The sequence below is a fragment of the Cupressus sempervirens genome, chromosome 5 (assembly GCF_028749045.1).
Source record: "Cupressus sempervirens isolate cs-2001-9-10 chromosome 5, ASM2874904v1, whole genome shotgun sequence".
NCBI lineage: Eukaryota > Viridiplantae > Streptophyta > Pinopsida > Cupressales > Cupressaceae > Cupressus > Cupressus sempervirens.
The window spans coordinates 294,213,916-294,239,736 of NC_143122.1; positions in this window are offsets into that span (position 1 = coordinate 294,213,916).

Genomic DNA, 25,821 nt, shown 5'->3' on the forward strand with positions numbered 1-25,821 from the left:
CCTTTATCTCAGCTTTTGATGATCTGCTCAGATGGGTGATTCTTTATCATATTCTTTCCTAAAGTAGGAGTTGATATCTCAACTCTTGGCTCTACTAAAGGTCCAAAAAAAATTTCCTGCCTTGGATCTCCTTCATTATGCAAATCATTGTTACTCTCAAGAAATACTTCATCATTCCTTGGCTTAGTAACAACATCATCATCTAAATTGTAATCAACTATTCTCTCTTGTATCCTAAATTTCTCATCAATTCTCACATTCGCACTTTCCATAATAGTCCTAGTTCTCTGATTATAGCATCTATAAGCCTTTTTTCTCAATGAATAACCAAGAAACATACCTTCATCACTTCTAGCATCAAACTTACCTATATCATCATCTCCTTTGATATAGCACTTACTCCCAAAAATTCTAAAATACTTAACTATCGGTGAGTGACCAAACCATAGTTCATAAGGGGTCTTGTTTATGTCTTTCCTAACTTGCACCCTATTCATAGTGTAGATTTTTGTATTCACAGCTTCTCTCCAAAATATCTTGGATACATCATTCTCAGCTAACATAGCTCTTTTTGCTTCTATAACTAATCCGTTCCTTCTTTCTGCAATGCCATTCTATTCAAGGGTTCTCAGATCTAATAACTATCTTTAGATTCCATTTTCTTCACAAAACATGTTAAACTCATTTGAATTAAATTCCCCTCCTTTATCTGATCTTAAACATTTAATCTTCATGTCAGATTCATTCTCAACTCTATTCTTGAATATCTTAAACTTATCAAATGCCTCATATTTCTCTTTAAGAAATGCAACCCACATCATTCTAGAAAAGTCATCAACTAGAATCATAAAATAGCTTTCACCATAGAATCCTTTAGTCTTTGTAGGATAGTTGACATCTATGTGTACAATCTCCAACTTTGTTGTAGTAGTAAATTTCTTACAAGGAAAAGAAGTTTTGTTATGCTTTTCCAACACACATTCCTTGCAAATTGTGTTAGTAGGCTTTACAATCTTAGGAAAATCTCTGACTACAAACATACAACTAGTCTTCACAATATTGTCAAAGTTTATATGACAAAATCTCTTATGCCATAACCAACTTTCATCTACCTTAGTAACCAAACATGTCATTTTAGTAGGATTCAACTGAAATGCATGACCTCTAGATCTGGTTCCTATTCCAATTAGCTTTCCATCTTTGTCTCTAATCATGCATAGATTTTTTGTGAACTAAAATTGATAACCTTTATCCACTAGTTGTCCAACACTCAAAATATTGTGCTTCAAACCATCAAAAAAATATACATCCTCAGTATTAATTTTACCATCAAGAGTTATAGATCCAATACCTTTAACTTGGCATGCTGCATTGTTTCCAACTCTAGCAATGCCTCCATCCTAACTTTTGAAGTCAAAAAATTTTTTCATATCACCAGTCATATGATGTGAACAACCATTGTTAATTATCTAATTAGATTTCTTCTCAACCTGTGATACCAATGCTACTTTTTTCGAACTTTCTTCTTTAATTGTCACAAATCCAATTTCATCATCACTAGCACTCACTGCTTGTTCATCATAATCATTTTCTTCATTTGCATATAAACATTCTCTATCTTTTCTAGGTTTATAATTTCCTTTATACTTTTTCTCTCTTTTAGGACACTTAGATGCATAATGACCACATTCATCACAAGTCCAACATTTAAAAAATTTCTTACCTCCTTTTTCTCTTCTTACCAAAAGGGCTACTCCTTTTTCAATCTTTCAGTCTTCCTCAGATCTATTGTTGCTAGCAAAATCTCCTCTAGCACTTGTGCTCCTTGATAAAGTAGGTCAAATATTCAAGGTACTGAAAGTTGTTTCAGTTCTGGTTGATTCTCCAGACTATCTAAGCTCATTCTCAACTACTTCAAGTCTTCCAAGCAATGTCTCCTTTGTGAAATCTTTGGTACAAGATATGAATAACTATATGATTTGAACTACTAGCTTAAATGGTGGTGTTAATCTTTTCAATATCTTCCATATAACCTCATCATCTTCTTTGGTTCCTCCTTGAGATCTAATACCTGCAATGATCTCATATATTATGCCTACAAATGTTCTTATAGATTCATCTTCCATCATTTAAGATCTTGAAATGCATAAATCCAACTTTGTAGCCTCAATTTTTTAGAATGTTCATCACCTTCAAAACTATTTTTTAAAGCTTTTTAAATCAAATGTGAAGTAGCAAGTGACTTTACCTTATTGTATTCAATTTTAGGAAGTGCAATCCATAGGGCTTCTCTAGCTCTCATGTTGCACATAAAAAGATCTCTTTCTGCTTTGATACAAGTTTCCAAATCCTTTTCAACAATGATTGTTGTCGCTGATTTTGTCAAGATCCAATATCCTAAACCCATACACAATAGATGTGTCTTCATCTTTTCTTTTCAACTATTATAATTTGTTCCATTGAACTTTGGACTATCTTTCTTGAACATGCTCACCATGGATCTCCCAAAGTTGTTAAACCTTGTCTTCAAGGACCTGATGCTCTAATACCAATTGTTAGAAATAATAGTCCACCAAGATAACTTGGGGGGGGTGGTTGAATCAGTTATCCAATAGTTAAAACATTTATCTGCTTTAAGAAAACTTAACCATTCAACCAAAGTAAACAACAACCATAATAAGATGCACATAAAAAATTACATCAGATATGTTAACTAGGGAAACCCTTGATTAGAGGGAAAACCCCTGTGGAAATGATACCCACAAGATGATGTACTAATATAAATATTCCTTGTTAGAGGATGGACCCTGTTAGGAGTCTATTACAACATTTAGTACATAGAGTCCCTATTAGGAGACTTTGAATCTCTATTAGGAGATTCCAGCTGTATTAGGAGTTGTAGTACAATGTATGCAAGAAGAGCCCACTGCCTAAACATGCAACAAGAAGTGTTCATTGCTCAAACATGTAATTTACTGTTATGTTCTTCTTTCCTTTTTTCTATCAACCAAACCAATCACTATCAAACCTTGTAGACCAAGTCATGAACCTTGGATCCAAATATAAAACCTCAGATCACCTAGTAAAACCTCGGCAATGAAGTTTCCTTCACTTCTACTATACTCTGCTCAACTTCACATTCCTCTCTTATGTTGCTTACAAAAATCATCCTCATCCATATCATGATAAAGGAAAATCTCCTTCCTTTATATCAAGTCCTTAAAACAATTTCTGGAGTTGACTATTAGACCTTCTCAATTAATCATTATATGACCACATTAAGAACATGTTATACTTAGCGATAACATTAATGTTCTGCCTTGCAACTCGAATAACTTTTCATACACACAATATTATGATGATCAATCTTAGCCACTTCATCACCAACATGTCTTCTTCACATCCTCAACCTTGATTCTTAGAATAAAAACTCTACTAAGAGATATAACATGTTTACCAAAACATGCCTCTGTAAACTCTATCTTAGAACAAACATCACCAAAACTTACATAATTTCTTCCAAACTTATCATTTATTCTTCCAACATTAACTACATATACTAGATACTCAAATGTATCTCCCATAACCTTGGATAGTTAGAATACTCAACTAGTCATCTGTACCAACTTGATCTTTCCATTGTTCTTATCTCATATACCACAAAAAACTACTGTGTTGACATCAATGAAAAACTTAGTCATGAATGTAACATATCATCATAGTAACATATCTATAATAATCCACCATAGGAATATCATTAGTATTCATGCTTCCATTAATCTCTACATAGGTAGATATCCCTAAGCAAGTACAAGAGATCCTCAACTAGTTTGAAGACATTATCAGTGATGCTCAACCAACCACCTACCACCTAAGAGAGCTAGAAGTCATCAAATAGACTTAATTATTGGCATTTATCTCCCCAATAAAGAATCCTATAAGGTGACACCTTAGTAGCATGAGGAAATTTCCAAGCAAGTTCAGGAATTTTTGGACCATGGTTTAATTGAAAAGATTGTAAGACCCTGTGTAGTTCCTACTATTTTAGCACCTAAAAAGGGAGTTACATGGAGGATATGTACTAATTCATGGGCCATAAAAAATTCACTATTAGATACAAGTTTCCCATACCTAGGATTGAAAACCTAATGGATTGTTTAGGAGGTAATAGGTATTTGACTAAAATTGATCTCAAAAGTGGGTATCACAAAATAAGGATCAACCATTGAGGAATTATATGAGTGGCTTGTAATGCCATTTAGATTGAAAAATTAACCCTCCACATTCATGATACTAATGAATGAATTATTTCATGACTTCATAGGTAACTTTTTTGTAATTTACCTTGATGACATCTTAATATTCAGTAAGACAAAGGAGGAACACATCAAACATTTGTAGTTGGTTTTACATATATTGAGTTATGAGAAGCTAACCATTAATTTGGAGAAATGTGATTTCATGAAATAGCAATTAGTATATTTGGGTTTTTTTATCTCCCAAGGGAACTTGAGGATTGATCCTAGCAACGTGGAAGCCATAGTAAGTTGGCCAACTCATAAGTTTACTGCTAAGGTGAGAAGCTTTCAATTCAATGAAATATGTGCTCCACTATTAGACACCATAACAAGTGGAATGAAAGCCAAGTTTAGATAAAATTAACAAGCTAACAAGGTGTTTGAAACATTTAAGAAAAAGATAGCCTCACAACCCATCCTAGTGTCACTTAGCTTTGAAAAAGTATTTATAGTTAAATGTGATGCCAGTAATGTGGCCATAGGGTAAGTCCTAAGTTATGAGGAAATACCAATTGTCTTCCATGTTGAGAAACTTATTGAAGCTAAGAAGAAGTACTAATCCTATGACTTGGATTTGTGTGCCTTAATACAAGCCCTCAAAAAATGGGGAAACTACCTGGTACCAAAAGAGTTTGTAGTATATACTAACAATCAAGCCCTCAATTTCTTGAACTCATAAGATAAGATGAGTCACAAGAATATGAAATGGGTGGGGTATATCTAAGCCTATACCTTCACCATCAAGCATAAGAAAGGAAAAGCTAATAAGGTGGTAGATGCATTAAGTAGGAGGCTCTTAACAATTCAAGAGGTTCAGTTAAGGAGCATAGGGATTGATAATTTCAAGGATATGTACCTTGATAATGAAGACTTTTCTATTCCATATAAGGTATGTTTGGAATTTCAAAATCATTTTCATCATGATTTTTCTAACTTTAATTTTGAGGATGGTCGACAATTCAAGGGAGGACAACTTTGTGTTCCTAGAGGTTCCATGAGGGAGAACCTGATTCAAGAAAAACATAATGGTTCCATGAGTGGGAATTTTGGTATCTATAAGAACTAGACCTAGTGCAAAGGTTCTACTACTAGTCAACCATGAGTAGAGATGTTAAAATTTATGTTGAAGCATGCATTGTTTTTCAAAAGGCTAAAGGAGTATCAACAAATGTAGGGTTCTTCCAATTCGTAATAGGACTTTGGAATTCTTGAGCATGGGTTTTGTGGTAGGACTTTATAAAAATTAAAAAGGATAATATGATAGTATATATGTGATAGTAGACAGGCTTAATAAGATGGATCAATTTTTGTCATGTAAGATCACCCATGATACTAGCCACATTGATAATCTTTTTTTCAAAGAGGTACTAAGAATTCATGGTTTTCCTATAAGAATAATATCAAATAGGGACACCAAGTTCATGAGTCATTTTTGGAAGACCTTATGGCATAAATTGGGGACTAATTTGTCATTTGGATCTGTTTATCATCCTCAAAAATATGGGCAGGCTAAAGTGGTCAATAGGAGCTTAGGTAACCTGTTAAGATGCCTAACCAAAGAATATGGACAAACTTGGGGGCAAGTGTTACCATAGGACAAGTATGCCTTTTAATGATACCATTAATAGGACTAGATGTAAAAGACCTTTTGAATTTGTTTATGGCATGCATCCCATGGGCATATAAGAATTCATAGATCTATGCCAAGGTGTTGATAAGAGTGGAGTTGCTAAAGAATTTTTTCTATCCATGAAGGAGGTTCATGACACTGTGTAGTGTCTCTCCCATTTGACTTTTGTAAGTCATCCTGATGGATGCAACCTTGCTAATCTTTTGTTGTGATGGGATCATGATTGTGATCCTGAGTGGTCTACACTGTTGAGGTGTTTGGGTTTATGTTTATATATAAGTTGCTTTGTTTATGCTTTTGATAGATCTTTGAGATTATGATGTGATTTTTGGTTCACTGAGGTTTGTGCCAGTGGTTACCAAGATCGATGTGGTATCATGAGGTTGTTCCGTGATTACCTTGAGATGTGTGCAGAGATTGCACTATGTTCTATTAGCATGCTACACGGGACTAGGTTCCTGTAGCAGTGGTTAGTCATGTTTATGACTGTGTTTGCTTATGTGTTTTAAGTGTTTTTTTTTTTTATGTAGTGTAATCAATCATTATTAAATGCTTAAGTAATTAGAGTGGATTGTTCTTGTGGGATTATTTGGTTATGTGCTGCGGACATTAACCTTGTCTCATTTTTGATTAGAGAGATATTTGTTACTCATGTTATGTTTATATTTGAGAGGACCTGAGGGTCAAATGTTACATCTTGATTCTAGTATCATAGATTTTAGACTACTATGTTGTTCAGTAAATCATATTGCATTATGATGCCATTTTGAGATGACAGTGTGTTTTATGATGATATCTGGTTATCTAGTATTTAGACATACCTCTAATTTTGTTATGTGATGGATTTAATGCTATGGTTATTTACTTCATTCCTGCGTTGTTATGCTTTATGCCAACGTGAGTGATGTAAATAGATTATTTTAATATAATTAAATAAATGGTTAAATTAGGTGATTTAATGCATTTATTGCTTCGGCTATGTTATTAAATGCAATTGCACTTGATCATGTTGTTTAGTGTGCAGGATTATATCCCTGGCAGTGGCACATGGAGTTAGTGATTCAGCCTTTCATATTTTACCAATGTCGTCCTTGTATGGTCGACGTATCCTTTATTAAAATGTTTAATTTAAACCTTTTGGTGATTATTAAATCTGAACTCTTTACATTATGTGATTAAACCAATAAGCGTGTCCGTGCATTTAGAGGTTCGCTTTGTCGCAAAAGTTGTTTAAGGTGATTTTTGTGTTTTTGGGTTTTCGAGCTTTTTATTTGATTTATTTTAATTTCTGGCAGCTTTGCCATAGATGAATTCCTATTTATAGGAATAGCCTGTTTTCGTTTGGGTCGATTCAGGGTTTAACTAGATTGGCTGGTTAAATTCCCTAATCGATTATTCACCCGAAAAGTGAATAAGTATCCAAAGAGGAATTTAATTCCTCACTTCTCACTTTCAAATTGGAAAGTTAGAGAGTAAAACCCAAAATCCTCTTCATGACGATTTATTGTTTTGTTCGTTGTGGGAGCTACGGGCATGGGATCGTCGCGAGGTTGAGCTCGTTGGATCCAGCACAGGGAAACCTTAGATTGCCGCAATTTTCAGCCACTTCTGCAGGCGTTTTATTTTCTAGTTCAGTTTTTCATTTTTGCCCTTTTAGCTGTGAGGTAGGGCTTTCCTGTTTTATTGTTTCTACTCCGTTTTTACTTCTGTTTTTGGTAGCCATTTGTTTGGAGGCTGAGAACTAGTGTTCCCCTCTGTTTCTGTATGCTATTTCTACCCGGTTGGGCGGGTATGAACATTTCCTTATTTTTTGGGATGAGGGTTTGGAATTTTATGTCGTTATGCTAGCCCTTTTTGCATACGGTGTTTGATTCCATTTATTTTTGGATTTTTGGGGTTTTTGAACCCAAAGGACAAATGGGTTTTAATCTTAAAATTTTCCAAATTTTTTGGAGTTTTTACCTCGTTTTGCGTGTCACCTTGTTTTATCGGATTTTCTTAGCACAATGTGGGTCGTGGACCTCGATGATCCATTTGGATATCAGTCAAACCACTATTGCACATTTTTTTGCATTGGGATGCGTGTTGCACCCGTACTCCCAACTTTGTGTTCAGTTGAGTGATTTGTTACCTGTTATGGTTTCTTTTGGACCTTTACTTTTGTTTCGTGAACGCTAAGATTCATGTAGAATCCATACTCTCAGAGTGAGGCCGGTTGAGTGAGTTCATGATGTTTGGTCTTGTTACATCATTGGGATTCGTGTAGAATCCATACTCTCGGATTGAAGTCGGTTGAGTGATTTCATGATGTATGATTTTATTGGCTTTGGGATTCATGTAGAATCTGTCCTTCCTGTGTTGCTTTCAGTTGGGTGTTTTCTTTGCATTGTGTTCTCATTCCTATCCTTGTGTTATGATCTTCGTGATGGTGGTGAGCCACACACAAGTACATGCGCGTACATTTATTGGGTGACTTGCGAGGCCCGATATTCCATGAATTTGCCGAAAGTTATGATCATTGGGGTTAGGATGAGAGTATGCATGCCCACGGGCACTTGTTGTAGGATGAGCATGGGTAGGGTAGGGTAGCATCTAGAGGGGGCTTCTATCTCGCAGCTCGGCATTCATGGCACCGGAGGTTGATGGAGGATAAGAAGTTTTAAGCAAGTGATAACTAAATAAAATGTGTGATTGTTAATAAAACTTAAGATAAGTAAAATGTGTGAGCACCCGATTTAGTTCAAGGACACAATTTGTGAGCACCCGTTTAAGTTTGAGGACACACGATCCGAGCTTGGGTTTTTCGATGCCAAGCGACTCTCCAGGATGTCAGCCCCTACTTAGCAGCCTTTTGAGTGTCTGACCAGGACCTGTACTCCTTGCATTGTCTTAGGTTCTTGGTTGCAGCCATCATACTGTCTGGCATGAGTGTTAGCCATGGATGTTCTTTTGTGTGTTTTTGGTTGGATCATTATCTCCATCAGCACGGTGGGTGTGGACCTATAGGTTCCATGTGGTTGGGAGGCATAGCTACCTTTACCACTGCTAGGGATCGATGTACAGAGATGATCTTTTGTCCTAGTGCGACCGTTGCTAGATGTCTTCACTTGGTACTTCAGGTTCTGAAGTATGCTTTCTTTTAATTTATGCTTTCATTGGGATGCTTGTATATCATGTTTAGATGATGTTATTTTATTTGGCGCATTCCCTTATTATGATGTTTAGCATATGATTAGATGGTGTGATTTTTTTTAGTAGTATATCTGTTGCTTACTGCTATTTAGCATGTGATAGGTGATGTTATCTACTGTAGGATTATCTTATGCATTATCACTAGCATGTTAGATTTTTTTATGCTGTTATTGTGCATGTTTTAGTAGTGACGTCCCTATTACGATAGTACTGATGATTTGGTCGATGGCTTGGGATGTTACGCACGGGGGATGACTAGGACCCACGATGGTCTTATGATGCTATTGACAGTTGGGAGGAATCGCATACTTAGTTTGATTGTTCAGCTCTCTGCGATGTTTATTTCAATGTTTTCTTTGCTACTGTAGTTGAGATGGATAGATGTTCTTCTTTCTGTGTTGTTCTTGCACTCGAGTGTTCATTCCTCGATTCACATGGATCTGGTACTCCCTGGTGTGGAGGTTCTTTGCTCCATTTTGATTCTTTTTGCTTCTGGGAGTGTTTTTGTTTTCTATGGGTGACATTTGTTCAGCATGGTGCGACACTTTAAAAAGTATCACACACCCATGCAAACTATGTCGTACGACACTGTAAAGTATCGCACGCCTTCTGGAGAAATGTCGTACGACACTGGAAGAGTTTCGCACGCCTTCTTGAGAAATGTCGTATGATACTGAAAAGTGTCACATGCCTTCTTGAGAAATGTTGTACGACACTAGAAGAGTGTCACACACCTTAAGGAGAAGTATCGCCCTCCCTTAGTAAAAATTCTCGCATGATTTTTTTGAAAAACATGTGCATGCCATCAGCGGGCACTTTTTTTCATGATCGGATCTTTTTGAGAGTGGTTTTGGATACCCTTTTGGGCGATCTTTGACCCTATGCTGCTGCATTTTGAATTCTGTCGGTTTCTCTTGAAATCGAGTTTTCGTGTTTCTATTTTAGTCTCTTGGGGTTTAAAATATATCATTAAAGTATAAGTTGACGTATATTTAATTTCTTATACTTAAGATATATTTTAATATATGCGACAAATCGTTTGAGATAGGTTTCAGACCTCTCGGAGATAAGTTATGGATTCTAGGAAATTTCAAGGCTTCAGAAATCCAGACTTAGCCAATTTTCAGGGCTTCAGGATTTCAGGCTTAGCCAAATTTTGGGATTCTGCATTTTACCCCAGCTTGGTGTTTTGTTGATGAGTGGTCATTTCTTGTGCCCTCATCTTGTTTTGGTGGTTGTTGGCTTTTGTTTGGGTGTGTCAATTAGGTAGTGGCGTTCGGAGATTCGTTGGTTGCCAGGATTGTATTGAAGTCTTCCGTTGTGATCTTTGTGATCCCTGTATGATGTTGTCTTGTGCATTCATACTTGTAAAAAAAAAATATCTTGGCTTGATTTGAATCCTTGATTCAAAGGATCTCTAGGTGGGGCATTACATCTAGTATCAGAGCCCATGTTCAAACATTGGGATCTCTGTGTTGATGTTGCCCATGTAGTTGTTGCTGCGTTGGTTGAGTGCGAGTGTCTTGGTGAGAACTCGTGATCTTTGTTGCTTTGGTATCTACCCATGATGGACTTGCTTGTCCAGTAGATGCAACTAGATCAGTGTGTGGAGAAGGAAGTGAGTCTTCCTAGCTTTTTAGGTGGGATCATTGTGCCTTGTTTGGTTGGTTGCGTGTGTGACCCTTTTTGGATGGAGCCACTGATTGGTTTTCATGTATTGACTTGTGTGCCTCTTCTTGTTTCTCCTTGTGGGGTTAGGTGCATTGTTTCCCTATTTTCTCTTGATTGTAAGTTGATGAATGAATCTTATTTGTGATTCTTTATTTTGTTGTTATAATGATGAAATGGTTCCTTTCATTGAAAATGAGTGTTTATTGTGAATCATTGCAAAGTTGTAGTTTTGCATTATATATTTGGGTTAATGATTTAAGTCCCCAATCTTATTGTTTCTTAAGCTTATGTAAAATTGTATTAATTTGATGGATATCTAAATGTTGCATTGCATGGAAATTATTTTTTTTTTGCATATGCATGAGATTACTGATGGTATACTGTTTGGTGTGTGTGAGTGTGTTCTCTAACATTGCTAGGATGATGTATTCCTTAGCATTGTGTGGTGATTTATCCCTCTTGTGTGGCTGTACTTAGTCATCACCTATAATGTGATTTGTTTGATGCCTTATTTTATTTGGCTGGAGGTACTTTCCTCATGTTGTTGGGCTAGCATTGGTTTTTAGTATTTTCCTCTCTTGGAGTAGTCATCAAATTTTATCTATCACTCTCTTTGTGGCAGTTGTCACATTGACTTATTGTTGAAATGAGCTCTTTTTGGTACTTACTGTTGGAATCGGCAATTCTCCCATTTGGGCTTTTTATTTTATTTCATGATGACTATTCTGGATGTGTTTTATTGCTGCCCAGTTGTGTGTTATGACTCTATCATGTTCATCTCGAACCTCTGGTAGTACGTTCAAGGGATAATATCATGGAGAACATGCTAGTGTGTCTTTGTTAGACCTAAAGTTGTTATTGTAACTGAATGGTTTAAATTGTGATTAAACTTAATGTTATTTTTGAAAGAAATTGAAAGGTATGTACTTGTTCTATAGTGACTCTTGGACCCTTGCTTGAAAATTTTTCAGTTCATTATGCATTAGTGCTTATGTTATGCTTAATTAATGAATTTATGAAAGAAAAGTATTTATGGTTTCAATGTGTGATTTACCTTTCATTCCATGCCTTATGTTGTTTTGGGAATGTGTGCCCTTGTGTGGATTTGGACATTTCGTTCGTTGCTTGTCTTGGTGACCAAGGCTGTTGGTTTTGTCTTTGTTGTTTTGATTTGAGTGGTGGCTCAGATCGTAGGTCTTGGTCTCTCTTAGCTTTTTCATGTTGTAGTCCTTGTCGATATCTTTTCGACGCTTTTCAAATGGATTCAATCCAAGTCCAGTTGTGAGGCTATGGCTTCTGGAGTTGCTGATCGATGTTCTAAGTACCTTTTCGAGTAGAGGCCAATTCAATCCTGACATATCATTTTTATGGCCATTGGAGAAGTTTAACTCCTCATGTTATTCATAACAGAAGAGTTATCTTGTCTTCATAATCTACTAGGTACTTGTTGGAGTTTGTGCTTGGGGTTTTATGTTTCCTATTGCACTGACCCACCCTTGTGAGGTGTAGTGTGGTTTGTGAGCGTTCTTTGTTGTGAATGATGTTGCCTTATCATTTGGGAGTGACTCAGTTCTTTGATGAGTCTACATTCTTCTTTCTGGATGTTGACCTTGGCACATCTCCGTATTCTTTCTCTCTTGAGAGAGTAGGCTAGTGTGGTTATGCCACTAGCTCAGTTAGTGTTCTCTTGTGAGTATGTTGATGGTTGGGGGAATTGTGAGTTCCCTAATGCATCTTGGGCTGATTTTGTGCAGAGGTTGAGAGTGACTCCCTCTTATTCCTATACTCTGTAGTATCCTTCTCCCTAAGCTTATATCTTCTTGTGGATTGTCTCAATCAAGTTTTCTCTTTAACTGTTGACTTGAGGCTAGAGATTGAGTTTAGCGGTAGTTTGGGTGTAGTTTTCCTAGCATGGTGTTGGAGGGACATGGTATCGTTGGACACATGTTACCATCTCGTGAGTTGGTATGCAGACATTTGATGATTGTGTCCACTGACGAAAGTATTTGAACCTTGTGGAAAGGTGATATCTTGTCTGGTTGGGTTGTGTTACCCTAGTTCCCAGTGATAGTTGAGCTTTTGTGCCTTGGTGAGGTGTTGTGCTCCTACGCTTGGTGGTGAGTAGTCCTTTGGAGTGTGTCCTTTTGTTGGTAAACTTTCATCCTCTTTGTTCTAAGGGTGAGTTTGCATGGATTCCAGAATGATCATGTGTGACATGATAGTATTCTTGGGAAGTTTGGGATGGTTATTCCCCATGATTCCAAGTTTTGTTGGAAGTGCTTAGTGTTTTGACCTGGTTTTGTGGTCATGTGGTTGGTGCATGTCGTGGTTGGGCACCTATTGACAAGGTAGAGTGGCTTGTTCCTTACCTTGTAATGTTGACTCTATGGCTAGATGGGTTCTTCCTAGCGCATAGAAGGTTCCTTGTTGGAGGACCTTTGTTCTATGTGACACCCATTCTCTCATGGTTAACCTATTTGGGGGTTAACGTGATGGGTTGAGAATGTGGGAGTGATTTGGTTTGACTTTGGAGAGTTTCTTGAGTCATTCCTTTTGCTCACTTTTGATTTTGGTTCTTGTGTGTTTTGGTTTCTATTCTTGGATTGCAGGCTTCCAAGAGTAAGCCTAGCCTTTGGGGGGGATGATGTAGTGCCTCTCCCATTTGACTTTTGTAAGTCGTCCTGATGGATGCAACCTTGCTGATCTTTTGTTGTGATGGGATCATGATTGTGACCCTGAGTGGTCTACACCGTTGAGGTGTTTAGGTTTATGTTTCTGTATCAATTGCTTTGTTTATGCTTTTGACTGATCTTTGAGATTATGATGTGATTTTTGGTTCACTGAGGTTTGTTCCAGTGGTTACCAAGATCGATGTGGTATCATGAGGTTGTTCCGTGATTACCTTGAGATGTGTGCAGAGATTGCACTATGTTCTATTAGCATGCTACACGGGACTAGGTTCCTGTAGCAGTGGTTAGTCATGTTTATGACTGTGTTTGCTTATGTGTTTTAAGTGTTTTTTTTTATGTAGTGTAATCAATCATTATTAAATGCTTAAGTAATTAGAGTGGATTATTCTTGTGGGATTATTTGGTTATGTGTTGCGGGCATTTACCTTGTCTCATTTCTGATTAGAGAGATATTTGTTACTCATGTTATGTTTATATTTGAGAGGACCTAAGGGTCAAATGTTACATCTTGATTCTAGTATCATAGATTTTAGACTACTATGTTGCTCAGTAAATCATATTGCATTATGATGCCATTTTGAGATGACAGTGTGTTTTATGATGATATCTGGTTATCTGGTATTTGGACATACCTTTGATTTTGTTATGTGATGGATTTAATGCTATGGTTATTTACTTCATTCTTGCGTTGTTATGCTTTATGCGAACATGAGTGATGTAAATAGATTAATTTAATATAATTAAATAAATGGTTAAATTAGGTGATTTAATGCATTTATTGCTTCGGCTATGTTATTATATGCAATTGCACTTGATCATGTTGTTTAGTGTGCAGGATTATATCCTTGGCAATGGTACATGGAGTTAGTGATTCACCCTTTCAAATTTTACCAATGTCGTCCTTGTATGGTTGACGTATCCTTTTTAAAATGTTTAATTTAAACCTTTCGATGATTATTAAATCCAAACTCTTTGCATTATGTGATTAGACCAGTAAGCGTGTCTATGCATTTAGAGGTTCGCATTGTCGCGAATGTTGTTTAAGGTGATTTTTGTGTTTTTGGGTTTTCAGACTTTTTATTTGATTTATTTTAATTTCTGGCAGCTTTGCCATAGATGAATTCCTATTTATAGGAATAGCCTGTTTTCGTTTGGGTTGATTCGAGGTTTAACTAGATTGGCTGGTTAAATGCCCTAATCGATTATTCACCTGAAAAGTGAATAAGTATCCAAAGAGGAATTTAATTCCTCATTTCTCACTTTCAAATTGGAAAGTTGAAGAGTAAAACCCAAAATCCTCTTCATGAGGATTTACTGTTTTGTTCGTTGTGGGAGCTACGGGCGTGGGATCGTCGCGAGGTTGAGCTCGTTGGATCCAACTCGGGGAAACCTTGGATTGTCGCAATTTTCAGCCACTTCTGTGGGCATTTTATTTTCTGGTTCAGTTTTCCGTTTTTGCCCTTTTGGCTGTGAGGTAGGGCTTTCCTGTTTTATTCTTTCTACTCCGTTTTTGCTTCTGTTTTTGGTAGCCATTTGTTTGGAGGCTGAGATCTAGTGTTCCCCTCTGTTTCTGTATGCTAGTTCTACCCGGTTGGGCGGGTATGAACATTTTCCTATTTTTTGGGATGAGGGTTTGGAATTTTACGCCGTTATGCTAGCCATTTTTGCATACGGTATCTGATTCCATTTATTTTTGGATTTTTGGGGTTTTTGAACCCAAAGGCCAAATGGGTTTTAATTTTGAAATTTTCCAAATTTTTTGGAGTTTTTACCTCATTTTTTGTGCCATCCTATTTTTTTGAGTTTTCTTGGCACAATGTGGGTAATGGACCTGGATGATCCGTTTGGATATCAGTTAGACTACTATTGCACCTTTTGTTGAATTGGGATGCCTGTTGCACCCATACTCCCAACTTTGTGTTCGGTTGAGTGATTTGTTACCTGTTATGGTTTCTTTTAGACCTTTACTTTTGTTTCGTGAACGCTAGGATTCGTGTAGAATCCATACTCTCAGATTGAGGCCGGTTGAGTGAGTTCATGATGTTTGGTCTTGTTATATCATTGGGATTTGTGTAGAATCCATACTCTCGAATTGAGGCCAGTTGAGTGATTTCATGATGTATGATTTTATTGGCTTTGGGATTCATGTAGAATCTGTCCTTCCCGTATTGCTTTCAGTTGGGTGTTTTCTTTGCATTGTGTTCTCATTCCTGTCCTTGTGTTATGATCTTCGTGATGGTGGTGCGCCACACATGAGTACGTGCCCGTACATTTTTTGGGTGACTTGCGAGGCTCGATCTTCTGTGAATTTTCCAAAAGTTATGATCATTTGGGTTGGGATGGGAGTATGCATGCCCACAGGCATGTGTTGTAGGATGAGCATGGGTAGGGTAGGGTAGCATCTGGAGGGGGCTTCTATCTCGCAGCTCGGCGTTCATGGCGCCAGAGGTTGACAGAGGATAAGAAGTTTTAAGCAAGTGATAACTAATTAAAATGTGTGATTGTTAATAAAACTTAAGATAAGTAAAACATGTGAGCACCCGATTAAGTTCGAGGACACAATGTGTGAGCACCCATTTAAGTTTGAGGACACACGATCCGAGCTTGGGTTTTTCGATGCCAAGCGACTCTCCAGGATGTCAGCCCCTACTTTGCAGCCTTTTGAGTGTCTGACCAGGACCTATACTCCTTGCATTGTCTTAGGTTCTTAGTTTTAGCCATCATACTGTCTGGCGTGAGTGTTAGCCATGGATGTTCTTTTGTGTGTTTTTGGTTGGATGATTATCTCCATCAGCACGGTGGGTGTAGACCTACGGGTTCCATGTGGTTGGGAGGCGTAGCTACCTTTACCACTCTAGGGATCAGTGTACAAAGATGATCTTTTGTCCTAGTGCGACTATTGCTGGATGTCTTCACTTGGTACTTGGGGTTCCAAAGTATGCTTTCTTGTGATTTATGCTTTCATTGGGATGCTTGTATATCATGTTTAGATGATGTTATTTTATTTGGTGCATTCCCTTATTATGATGTTTAGCATATGATTAGATGATGTGATTTGCTTTAGTAGTATATCTGTTGCTTACTGTTGTTTAGCATGTGATAGGTGATATTATCTACTATAAGATTATCTTATGCATTATCACTAGCATGTTAGATTTTCTTATGCTATAATTGTGCATGTTTTAGTAGTGACGTCCCTATTATGACAGTACTGACGATTTGGTTGGTGGCTTGGGATGTTACGTGTGGGGGATGGCTAGGACCCATGATGGTCTTATGATACTATTGACGATTGGGAGGAACCATGTACTTAGTTTTATTGTTCAGCTCTCTGCGATGTTTATTTCAGTGTGTTCTTTGCTGTTGTAGTTGAGATGGATAGATGTTCTTCTTTCTGTGTTGTTCTTGCACTCGAGTGTTCATTCCTCGATTTGCGTGGATCCAGTACTCCCTGGTGTGGAGGTTCTTTGCTCCATTTTGGTTCTTTTTGCTTCTAGGAGTGTTTTTGTTTTCTATGGGCAACATTTGTTCAGCAGGGTGTGACACTTTGAAAAGTATCACACGCCCATGCAAACTATGTCGTACGACACTGTAAAGTATCACGCGCCTTCTTGAGAAATGTCATACGACACTGGAAGAGTGTCACACGCCTTCTTGAGAAATTTCGTACGATGCTGAAAAGTGTCACATGCCTTCTTGAGAAATGTCATACGACACTAGAAGAGTGTCGCACGCCTTAAGGAGAAGTATCACCCTCCCTTAGTAAAAAGTGTCGCATGATTTTTGTGAAAAAATTGTGTGTGCCATCAGCGGGCACTTTTCTTCATGATTTGATCTTTTTGAGAGTGGTTTTGGATACCCTTTTGGGCGTTCTTCGACCCTATGCTGTTGCATTTTGAATTCTGTCGATTTCTCTTGAAATTGAGTTTTCATGTTTCTGTTTTAGTCTCTTGGGGTTTAAAATATATCATTTAATTTTGTATACTTGAGATATATTTTAATATATTCTACAAATTGTTTGAGATAGGTTTCAGACCTCTCGGAGATAAGTTATGGATTCTAGGAAATTTCAGGGCTTCAAAAATCCAGATTTAGCCAATTTTCAGGGCTTCAGGATTTCAGGCTTAGCCAAATTTTGAGATTCTGCATTTTACCCCATCTTGGTGTTTTGTTGATGAGTGGTCATTTCTTGTGCCCTCATTTTGTTGTGGTGGTTGTTGGCTTTTGTTTGGGTGTGTCAGTTGGGTAGTGGCGTTCGAAGAGTCGTTGGTTGCCGAGATTGTGTTGAAGTCTTCCATTGCGATCTTTTTGATCCCTATATGATGTTGACTTGTGCATTCATACTTGTAAAAAAAAAATATGTTGGCTTGATTTGAATCCTTGTTTCCAAGGATCTTCGAGTGGGGCATTACACACTATCACGCAAACACTCACTGAGAATACCCAAAAGATGAAGTAGATGAAAGAAAGAGGGATCTAAAATTCCAGATAGGGGACTTTGTTATGGTGCACCTCACAAAAACTAGATTACATAGGGAGGAGCCTCATAAATTACAAATTAAGAGGATAGGCTCATGCAAGATCCTAGCCAAATATGGAATCAATGCTTACAAGGTGGACTTACCTGAAGACATAGGTCTCTCTCCTATATTTAATATAGAAGATATGGTTTCCTACAAATCCCCTATAGCCATGCAACCTACAAAGGATATAGATCTCCATAACATAGTTTAAAAGTTGCCAAAGGTACCTGACTTAGTTCCTTAGAAAGAGAAAGTATTAAGTTTCAATGTGGGGAAGAAGACTAGACACAAAGTCTACATGGAATATTTGCAAATGGAAGGATAAGTCAGATAGTAAAGCAACATGGGTTCTAGAGACTAATTTCAAGAAGAGGAACATAGACCTCAATTTGATTTCCCCCATAGTCCCATAAGGACTTCTCTTGTTGGGGAGAATGGTGCAGGAGCACCTTAGGGTTTGTCAAAGTCCTCATAAAATTTTATTGTGTTTGACCCTTGATGTGGTCCTAGAATTTAATAAGATCTCAATAGTATTTCAAGGTAGTGTTCAAATGTGTTTTTGCAAGTTTGGGAAGCCAAATGTCAAAGTTGCATTGTCTAGGTGCAAAAGTTGTCAAGATTGCCCTAGTTTCTTGTAGAAGTTTTAATGTGGATTAAAATCCTAGAGTGACTTGAAATAGGTCCACATGGTCTTGAAAAATCACTTTTGAAAATTATACACCTTTTGATAGTGTTGAAATGGAGAAAATGTTAAATTTTCTTGGTAATTGCAAAAGTTATCAAAGTTGCAATGTTACAACTTGACAACTTTTGAGAAAGTTCTTGCACCAACATGGAAAATGAATTTAGTTGGTTTCCACTAATAAATAATTAGTTTGGGTAGTTTTATAAGTATTATAATATCCCATCCAAACCACTTCACACAGTTGGATGTGAAGAAATCAAGTGGTTAGCAAGTGAATACAAGACATTTTTTATCTCAAACTTGCACAGATCATGCCATTTTAAGTTGATATGTTGATTTTTATTTATATTTATTCTTATTATTTAGATTATGACTATTCTGAACTCTTTACATATTTTGAATTTTCTTTTATTAGTTTTGATAGGTTAGATTAAATAATTTTAGATCCTGACTGTCATTGGACATACCCAGGCAGTTTGGAGAAAATGGAGTCTAGGATCATCTTCCATGGTTGAAAAATATTGGCCTTGTGAGAAATGAAATTATAATTCCTATAAATTATTAAAAAAAAATTTGGATTTGAAATTTTTTTGCTTTCTATTTTTACCAGTCAGCCCTAGGCGAGTCCTAGAGCAACCCAGCTAGGTGGCTTATTGAGGAAAGAGCTTAATACTTGTAGGGGTATATTGAACTGGAGAAAGTGATCTTGGTTGTATTATGGGGAGATTGAAGAGTTTTTTACTCATTAGTGAGAGTAGGACAATCCATTTGAAGGGGTCTTGAAAGCCTACTCTGAAAACTAGTCAGTAGAGCCTTAGAACCCTAGTGAACCCTCATATTTGGATTACATAAGCGAATCCAATCAAAACTAAAAACCTATAAATTATGTAGGATCATCTGAAAGGGTATCCAAAATGGTCATTTAATTATAAGGTTGTTAACGGATTTGTAGGGAAAAGGTGAAAAAACCAAGATAGGAGGCCTAATTGGAGACCTACAAGGCCTAATAGGATTTATGAGCAATTGGATGAAATCAGTAAGAAATATTCCCTAAGAAATTAATTCAAAGTACCAAGTGAAGCATGTTAAACCCAAGGAAGGGGACTCCACACTACTGCAATATTTTGAAGAAATCTTGGAGGCTTGAAGCATTGAGAAGCATTAAAGATTTAGTGAAGAAGGAAAGAAAGTTGGTATAAAACCCTTATGGCAAGTTTGATTTCTCTCCTAAGAGATCATTTAATTCTTAAGTATGATCTAGATATCAGAAACCCTAGAAAAGAGTGATTGGAAAGGTTGTGTAATAAGTAGAAAGAGAGTGTTCCTATCGCATCTTACTCAGATTGGGTTTTGGTTTTCCTTCTTTGTTTATTCTTCATAATGGATAGTTTGGTATTGATGTTATTTATTTTAACAAATAACTATTTAATGAGGTAGTATTTCACCTCAACAATCCTTTTGTAAGATCCCTATTTTCTTAATCACTTATCTTCCATATCAAACAATTTGTATAAAGATGCTCAGGTTTGGCCACATGTAAATGGATTTCCTTTGGTAAAGTAGAAAAGGTTTTAGAAATTCCAAGGACTCCACAATAGATAATTTTATGGTCTTACCCCTCCCTTTGCAATTAATATCTAGATTATTTGGGATTTTCTAAATATTGACTCATTTTCTCTATCACACTATCTATTTTTACCACAAATACATGTGGGAGGTAATTGATAGTCTCCTCTCTTCCTTTTCCTTCCTCGCAAACTATCAATTTATCTATAGATTTCTTTCACAATATTTTCTTCATGAAATTTTAGATTATATCCTTGGAAAGGGACATATTTTTAAGTTTCTAAATCTATATTGGACTGCTCAGTAGCTTTCTAAAGTGTCATTATGTTATTCATTATTATTAGAGCTAAAACCAAAATAATTGATGACTTTGTTCATCTTCTCACTTTTTTCAAAACCCTTATAATGAATCTTAGAAATATTTTCCCACAAATTGTTCGCAACAAGTATCATCCAAGGGACACATTTGCAATGTTAGGAATTTTTTTTCTAGAGTTGATAGAGAGTAAAATAGAAATTAGACCACTTGTTTGTGCTTAAATTTATTTAATAGAACAAAATGGAAAGAGTACACCTCCAATAGTATATATGTCATAACTCTTAGTGAGCAATCTTATCATGGGTGGATTTTAAGAGCTCCTAGCATGTCCAAAATGATTTTTTTAAGTCTTCATCATGTATTAAAAAAATGGAAATAACATATTCTTTTATATTTAAATGTTTTTTTAATCTCACTAAAGATATCATATTATCCTTTTCCAACAACTCCTTAGTAACCTCAAAATTTGGCCCCTATACAATAGCATGTCCATTATCTTAGCGTTTTGGAAATATAAATTTTTAAACATATATGTTGTCCATTCATCTTCTAATGGTGTCATTATAATCTTCCATTGATAAAAATCATTTAGATTATATGATTTTTCATGACACAATTGCAATTTATAGGCTCTATGTGATTTTTCTCACCTTCTCATGCTTTCAATGTCTCTATCAATTTCTTATGTATCCTACAAGTATCACCAAAATTTCCTTTGTTTCCAAATATAATCAAGGTGGGAGATGAAAAGAAGATTCTACATGCAAATTCTTGTAGTCTTGTTGTAGTTCATCTATGTCAATTGAATGTGGTGGTGTTGTAATAGGAATTGCAATTTATTTAAATAAAGAACACAATCACATATGATTTTAATATTTTCTAAAGAACAATTAATTGCATATGAGAACTTGTAGAACTAGTGAACATGTAGCATAATCCAAGGGATCAATAATGCCTTAGAAGATGGAAAATTAGGTACCACAAGCAAATGAAACATAAATATTATAATTTATATATTCTATACAAGGGTAGTTGTGGCTATACTCTAGCAGAAAGTAATATCAACAATATAAACGATTTAAATGTTGATTCATAGTGTACAACAATGGTTAATTTTACAAGTTGTTTATCCATGTAGAGAGAACATACTTGATGTTAAATACAGTATCTTAACATTTTTTAAATGATCTATAATATTCCAAGATTTAGATGATTCAATCATTTAACACTTCATTTCATGATACTATGTCTATATATTAGTTTGTGTGCATGTGTTAGGGTTAAAAACTTGTTCACTAAAAATAGTTGTATATATCTTGGATGTAATCAATATATTTGAATGCAATACAAGATTATATTATTGTTTAATGCTCTAGAAAATGTTTTTAAAAACTTCTTTATTCTAAACATGGGAGGTATCTTGCTAGCCACCAGAAGTCCATATCTTGGGTACATGTGCAAGCTAGGGAGAGACTAGAGTCCCTCTTGGATGAAATCAATTGCCCACAAGATGTCCTACCTCTTAAACATAGGAGTAGATTTGAACCCCAAACTATGGAGAGCTACCCACAACCTCAAGCTAACTCTACTACTTATATGGACTTTGATTAAATATATGTTATATTGAATCATTATTGATTTTAAAAAATACAAGTGTGAACATTTTTTGATGGTGGGTTTTCTTCTATAAAGACTTTGAAAACAAGTTGTATTATGTGATCTTACAAGTGCATATTATTTCTTTTACTAAAATGAGTTTATAATTACATTTCATACATGTTACAAATCAGAAAATAAACATATATCCTTAAATTATTTATTATTATTATTTTATGTTAGTCTTCTAGAAAGGTCAAAACCCTTAACAATTAAATATTACAATACTCCTAAGAACAATTGTTTTAAGGTTCTTAGTTTATTCAACCAATGTAAAAGATATAGTGATAAGACCAAGATAGAATTCAAAGTTGTGAATTCAAAACTAAGATTTAGATTACAAACTCAACAACACAATAGATTAGATTCAAGTCACTAGAAATTATGAGAGTTTTAGAGCTTTAAGAGAAGACATTGAAATAGAGAAACTTCAATAGAATTTCGTCCAAAGCAACCTATAGGAATTGTTTAGTTTTAGTAAAAAACACTTTTTAGCTCGTACAAATTTTAGTAATCATAATTTTCAAATAAATTATATTTTTACTTCTTCCAAAGACAGGATACTATTGCTTTCATTCAATTCAATTGACCAATCAACTGACAAGATTAAAAGATTATAAGAAACTTCAAATGTTTATATCTTTTTCTAATTTTTCATTATTTTATAAATCACATTCTGCATTCACTCTATTGGACCATACTATTTTTGGTAGGGAGAAAAATTAATTTTCTTCACCAATAATACAAATTTTTTTAACAAATTTATCATGCATTAATTACAACTTTTATCTTTTCCACATTTGTGACAAATTGATTAGAGTTTCAAAAAATGAATATCTAATCAACATTAATTATCACAATTTTTTTTTCTTACCAAGTTCAAGTATATAGTTAAATGTTTTATATTTCTTATTTTAAATATATTTATTAGTTTTACATTGATGTTTATTTTTACCAATTGTAAAATGATATTTCTTTAATTTTACACTATGTTTTACTAGCTACTATTTTATAATCTTGCTCTAATTTTTTTAATACCATTTTACAAATTGTAAAACTAATGCCACCCCTCAAACTTACTAGATATTTTGGTAGTTTGAATTTAGTAATCAACAATTTATTGATTTTAATTAAATATTTCAACTTATAATTAAATTGGTAGAAATGAATAGTTCATTCATATAAAATAATTTCTATTGTTATTTATATATTTATTAAAATAATGTAATTATTAATATTTTTTAAATTCCCTTCAACTCTCTCTATCATTCTACCTTTACTTGTCCTTATAATAACATATCATTCTCTCTTTTAGATCTCTCTTTCTATCCTTCCTTTCTATCTATAAATATCTATTTTCCTTCTTTTCCAATTATTGGCAGCAACTTTGATGCATTGCATCTCTTGTTTAAGAAGGTTTTCATACCCTTTTTCTAAATATAGTTTTTCATGACTATCTAAAAGGCCTATTATTAGTTTGTAGCTTTCTTAACAAGGTCTTCATAAAACCATTGAGTTAACGTCTAATAAATCAGTGTGTTATATTTTTAATATATTTTCTTCAAGAATGATTTATTGATTAGATTTCTTAAATTCATTCAAATGTCAATTGTCAATAGTTTGTAAATAATTATTCTTGACATTCAATTTATTTATTCAAAAGCTACTTTTTATTCAATAGAATTCAACACACCTATTTTATTATTCAATTCTGAAATTAATTATTCTCTATTTTTTTATAGGTGATGGATTGAAGTTTAGATTAATTATTATTTGTTGAAATTAATTATTATTATATATTAAGCTCAAGTAGATTCGAACCCCAAGACCTTTCAAATGCAAGACTCACAAGTTACATTTGTGTTATAGGCTCTTTCCTAATTCTAGAATTAATTCTTAGTTATGTTATGTGTTTTGATATGTTTATGGGTTAGAATAAAGGTTAATCATTCTTAGAAGATTTTACTATAGTAATCATTATGTTGGTAATTATTAATCTTTGGATTCAATTGTATTTTATTTATTTATCTTGATATCTTGTATATATGTAGATAAAGTGAACTGAAGTAATTTTACCATTACCTACAAGGTTTTGATTATTGGTATTAGTGAAGTAGGTATGGTAGCTTCATATATTTTTTCTACTAATTAGGTGTATTTGTAACATGAAACCTATGGAATAAAAGTAACAAGACAAAATGAAGATGTGTCAATCCAAGAAAATAAACATATATCCTTAAATTATTTATTATTATTATTTTATGTTAGTCTTCTAGAAAGGTCAAAACCCTTAACAATTAAATATTACAATACTCCTAAGAACAATTGTTTTAAGGTTCCTAGTTTATTCAACCAATGTAAAAGATATAGTGATAAGACCAAGATAGAATTCAAAGTTGTGAATTCAAAACTAAGATTTAGATTACAAACTCAACAACACAATAGATTAGATTCAAGTCACTAGAAATTATGAGAGTTTTAGAGCTTTAAGAGAAGACATTGAAATAGAGAAACTTCAATAGAATTTCGTCCAAAGCAGCCTATCGGAATTGTTTAGTTTTAGTAAAAAACACTTTTTAGCTCGTACAAATTTTAGTAATCATAATTTTCAAATAAATTATATTTTTACTTCTTCCAAAGACAAGATACTATTGCTTTCATTCAATTCAATTGACCAATCATAAGTTATTTCAAAGGCTCTAAGTTATTTCCATAAGGGAAAATCATGCATGATCAAAAACCTTATGCATAACACATGTCAATACATCTAATGATCCATGTCTCCTAGTTATAACCAACATTAGTAATTCATCCCTACATCATATCAACCTATAAAATTTTGACCAAGCTTCTTGTATCAATTTTACCAATCAATATGCTTATCAAGATGTGATGAGTAAATAAAAATATAAGTTGTGAAGAAAAAATAAACTAATCCACATATGCAAAAATAGTATCATAGTCTCTCACAATATGTCACCATCCTCCTAGATCAGATAAACATAAATCTTATGAAAGAAACCATAGAATTAAGAGAGAGAACACTTGAAAACCATACCATGTATTTTTATCAACACATCATAGATGAAAATTTGTGTCAAGTATGAACCCCTCCAAAAATACAAAAGGAAAATTCATAAAAACACTCAAAATCATTCGATCTCTTAGATCAAACAACCATATATACCATGTAATACCAACATGGATGCAAGCTTCACATAACCAATAATATCAAACTCATAATAAACATTCTCAATGAGAAAAATCTACTTGTTGAATTATCTTCTAATATCCTCATAATAATATCACAATATCAAACTATATGCACAAGAACATAACCATGTCAAACTTGTTTTAAACTAGATCCTCCATGCCTAACAATATTTATCACTCAAGATCCACATCTGTGAAATATAAGCACTAAACACAATGTCCTTAAAAGGAACAATACCTCTTAAGCAGTAAATCAACAAGTAGACCAAGAGTGAGGAATGCTTGTGCTCATCAAGATATTCATCATGAATCTATCTAAGAAAAATATCCTCTTGGGTCCATGTTAAGTGAAATATCCTCATTCTTTTGTCTAAAATA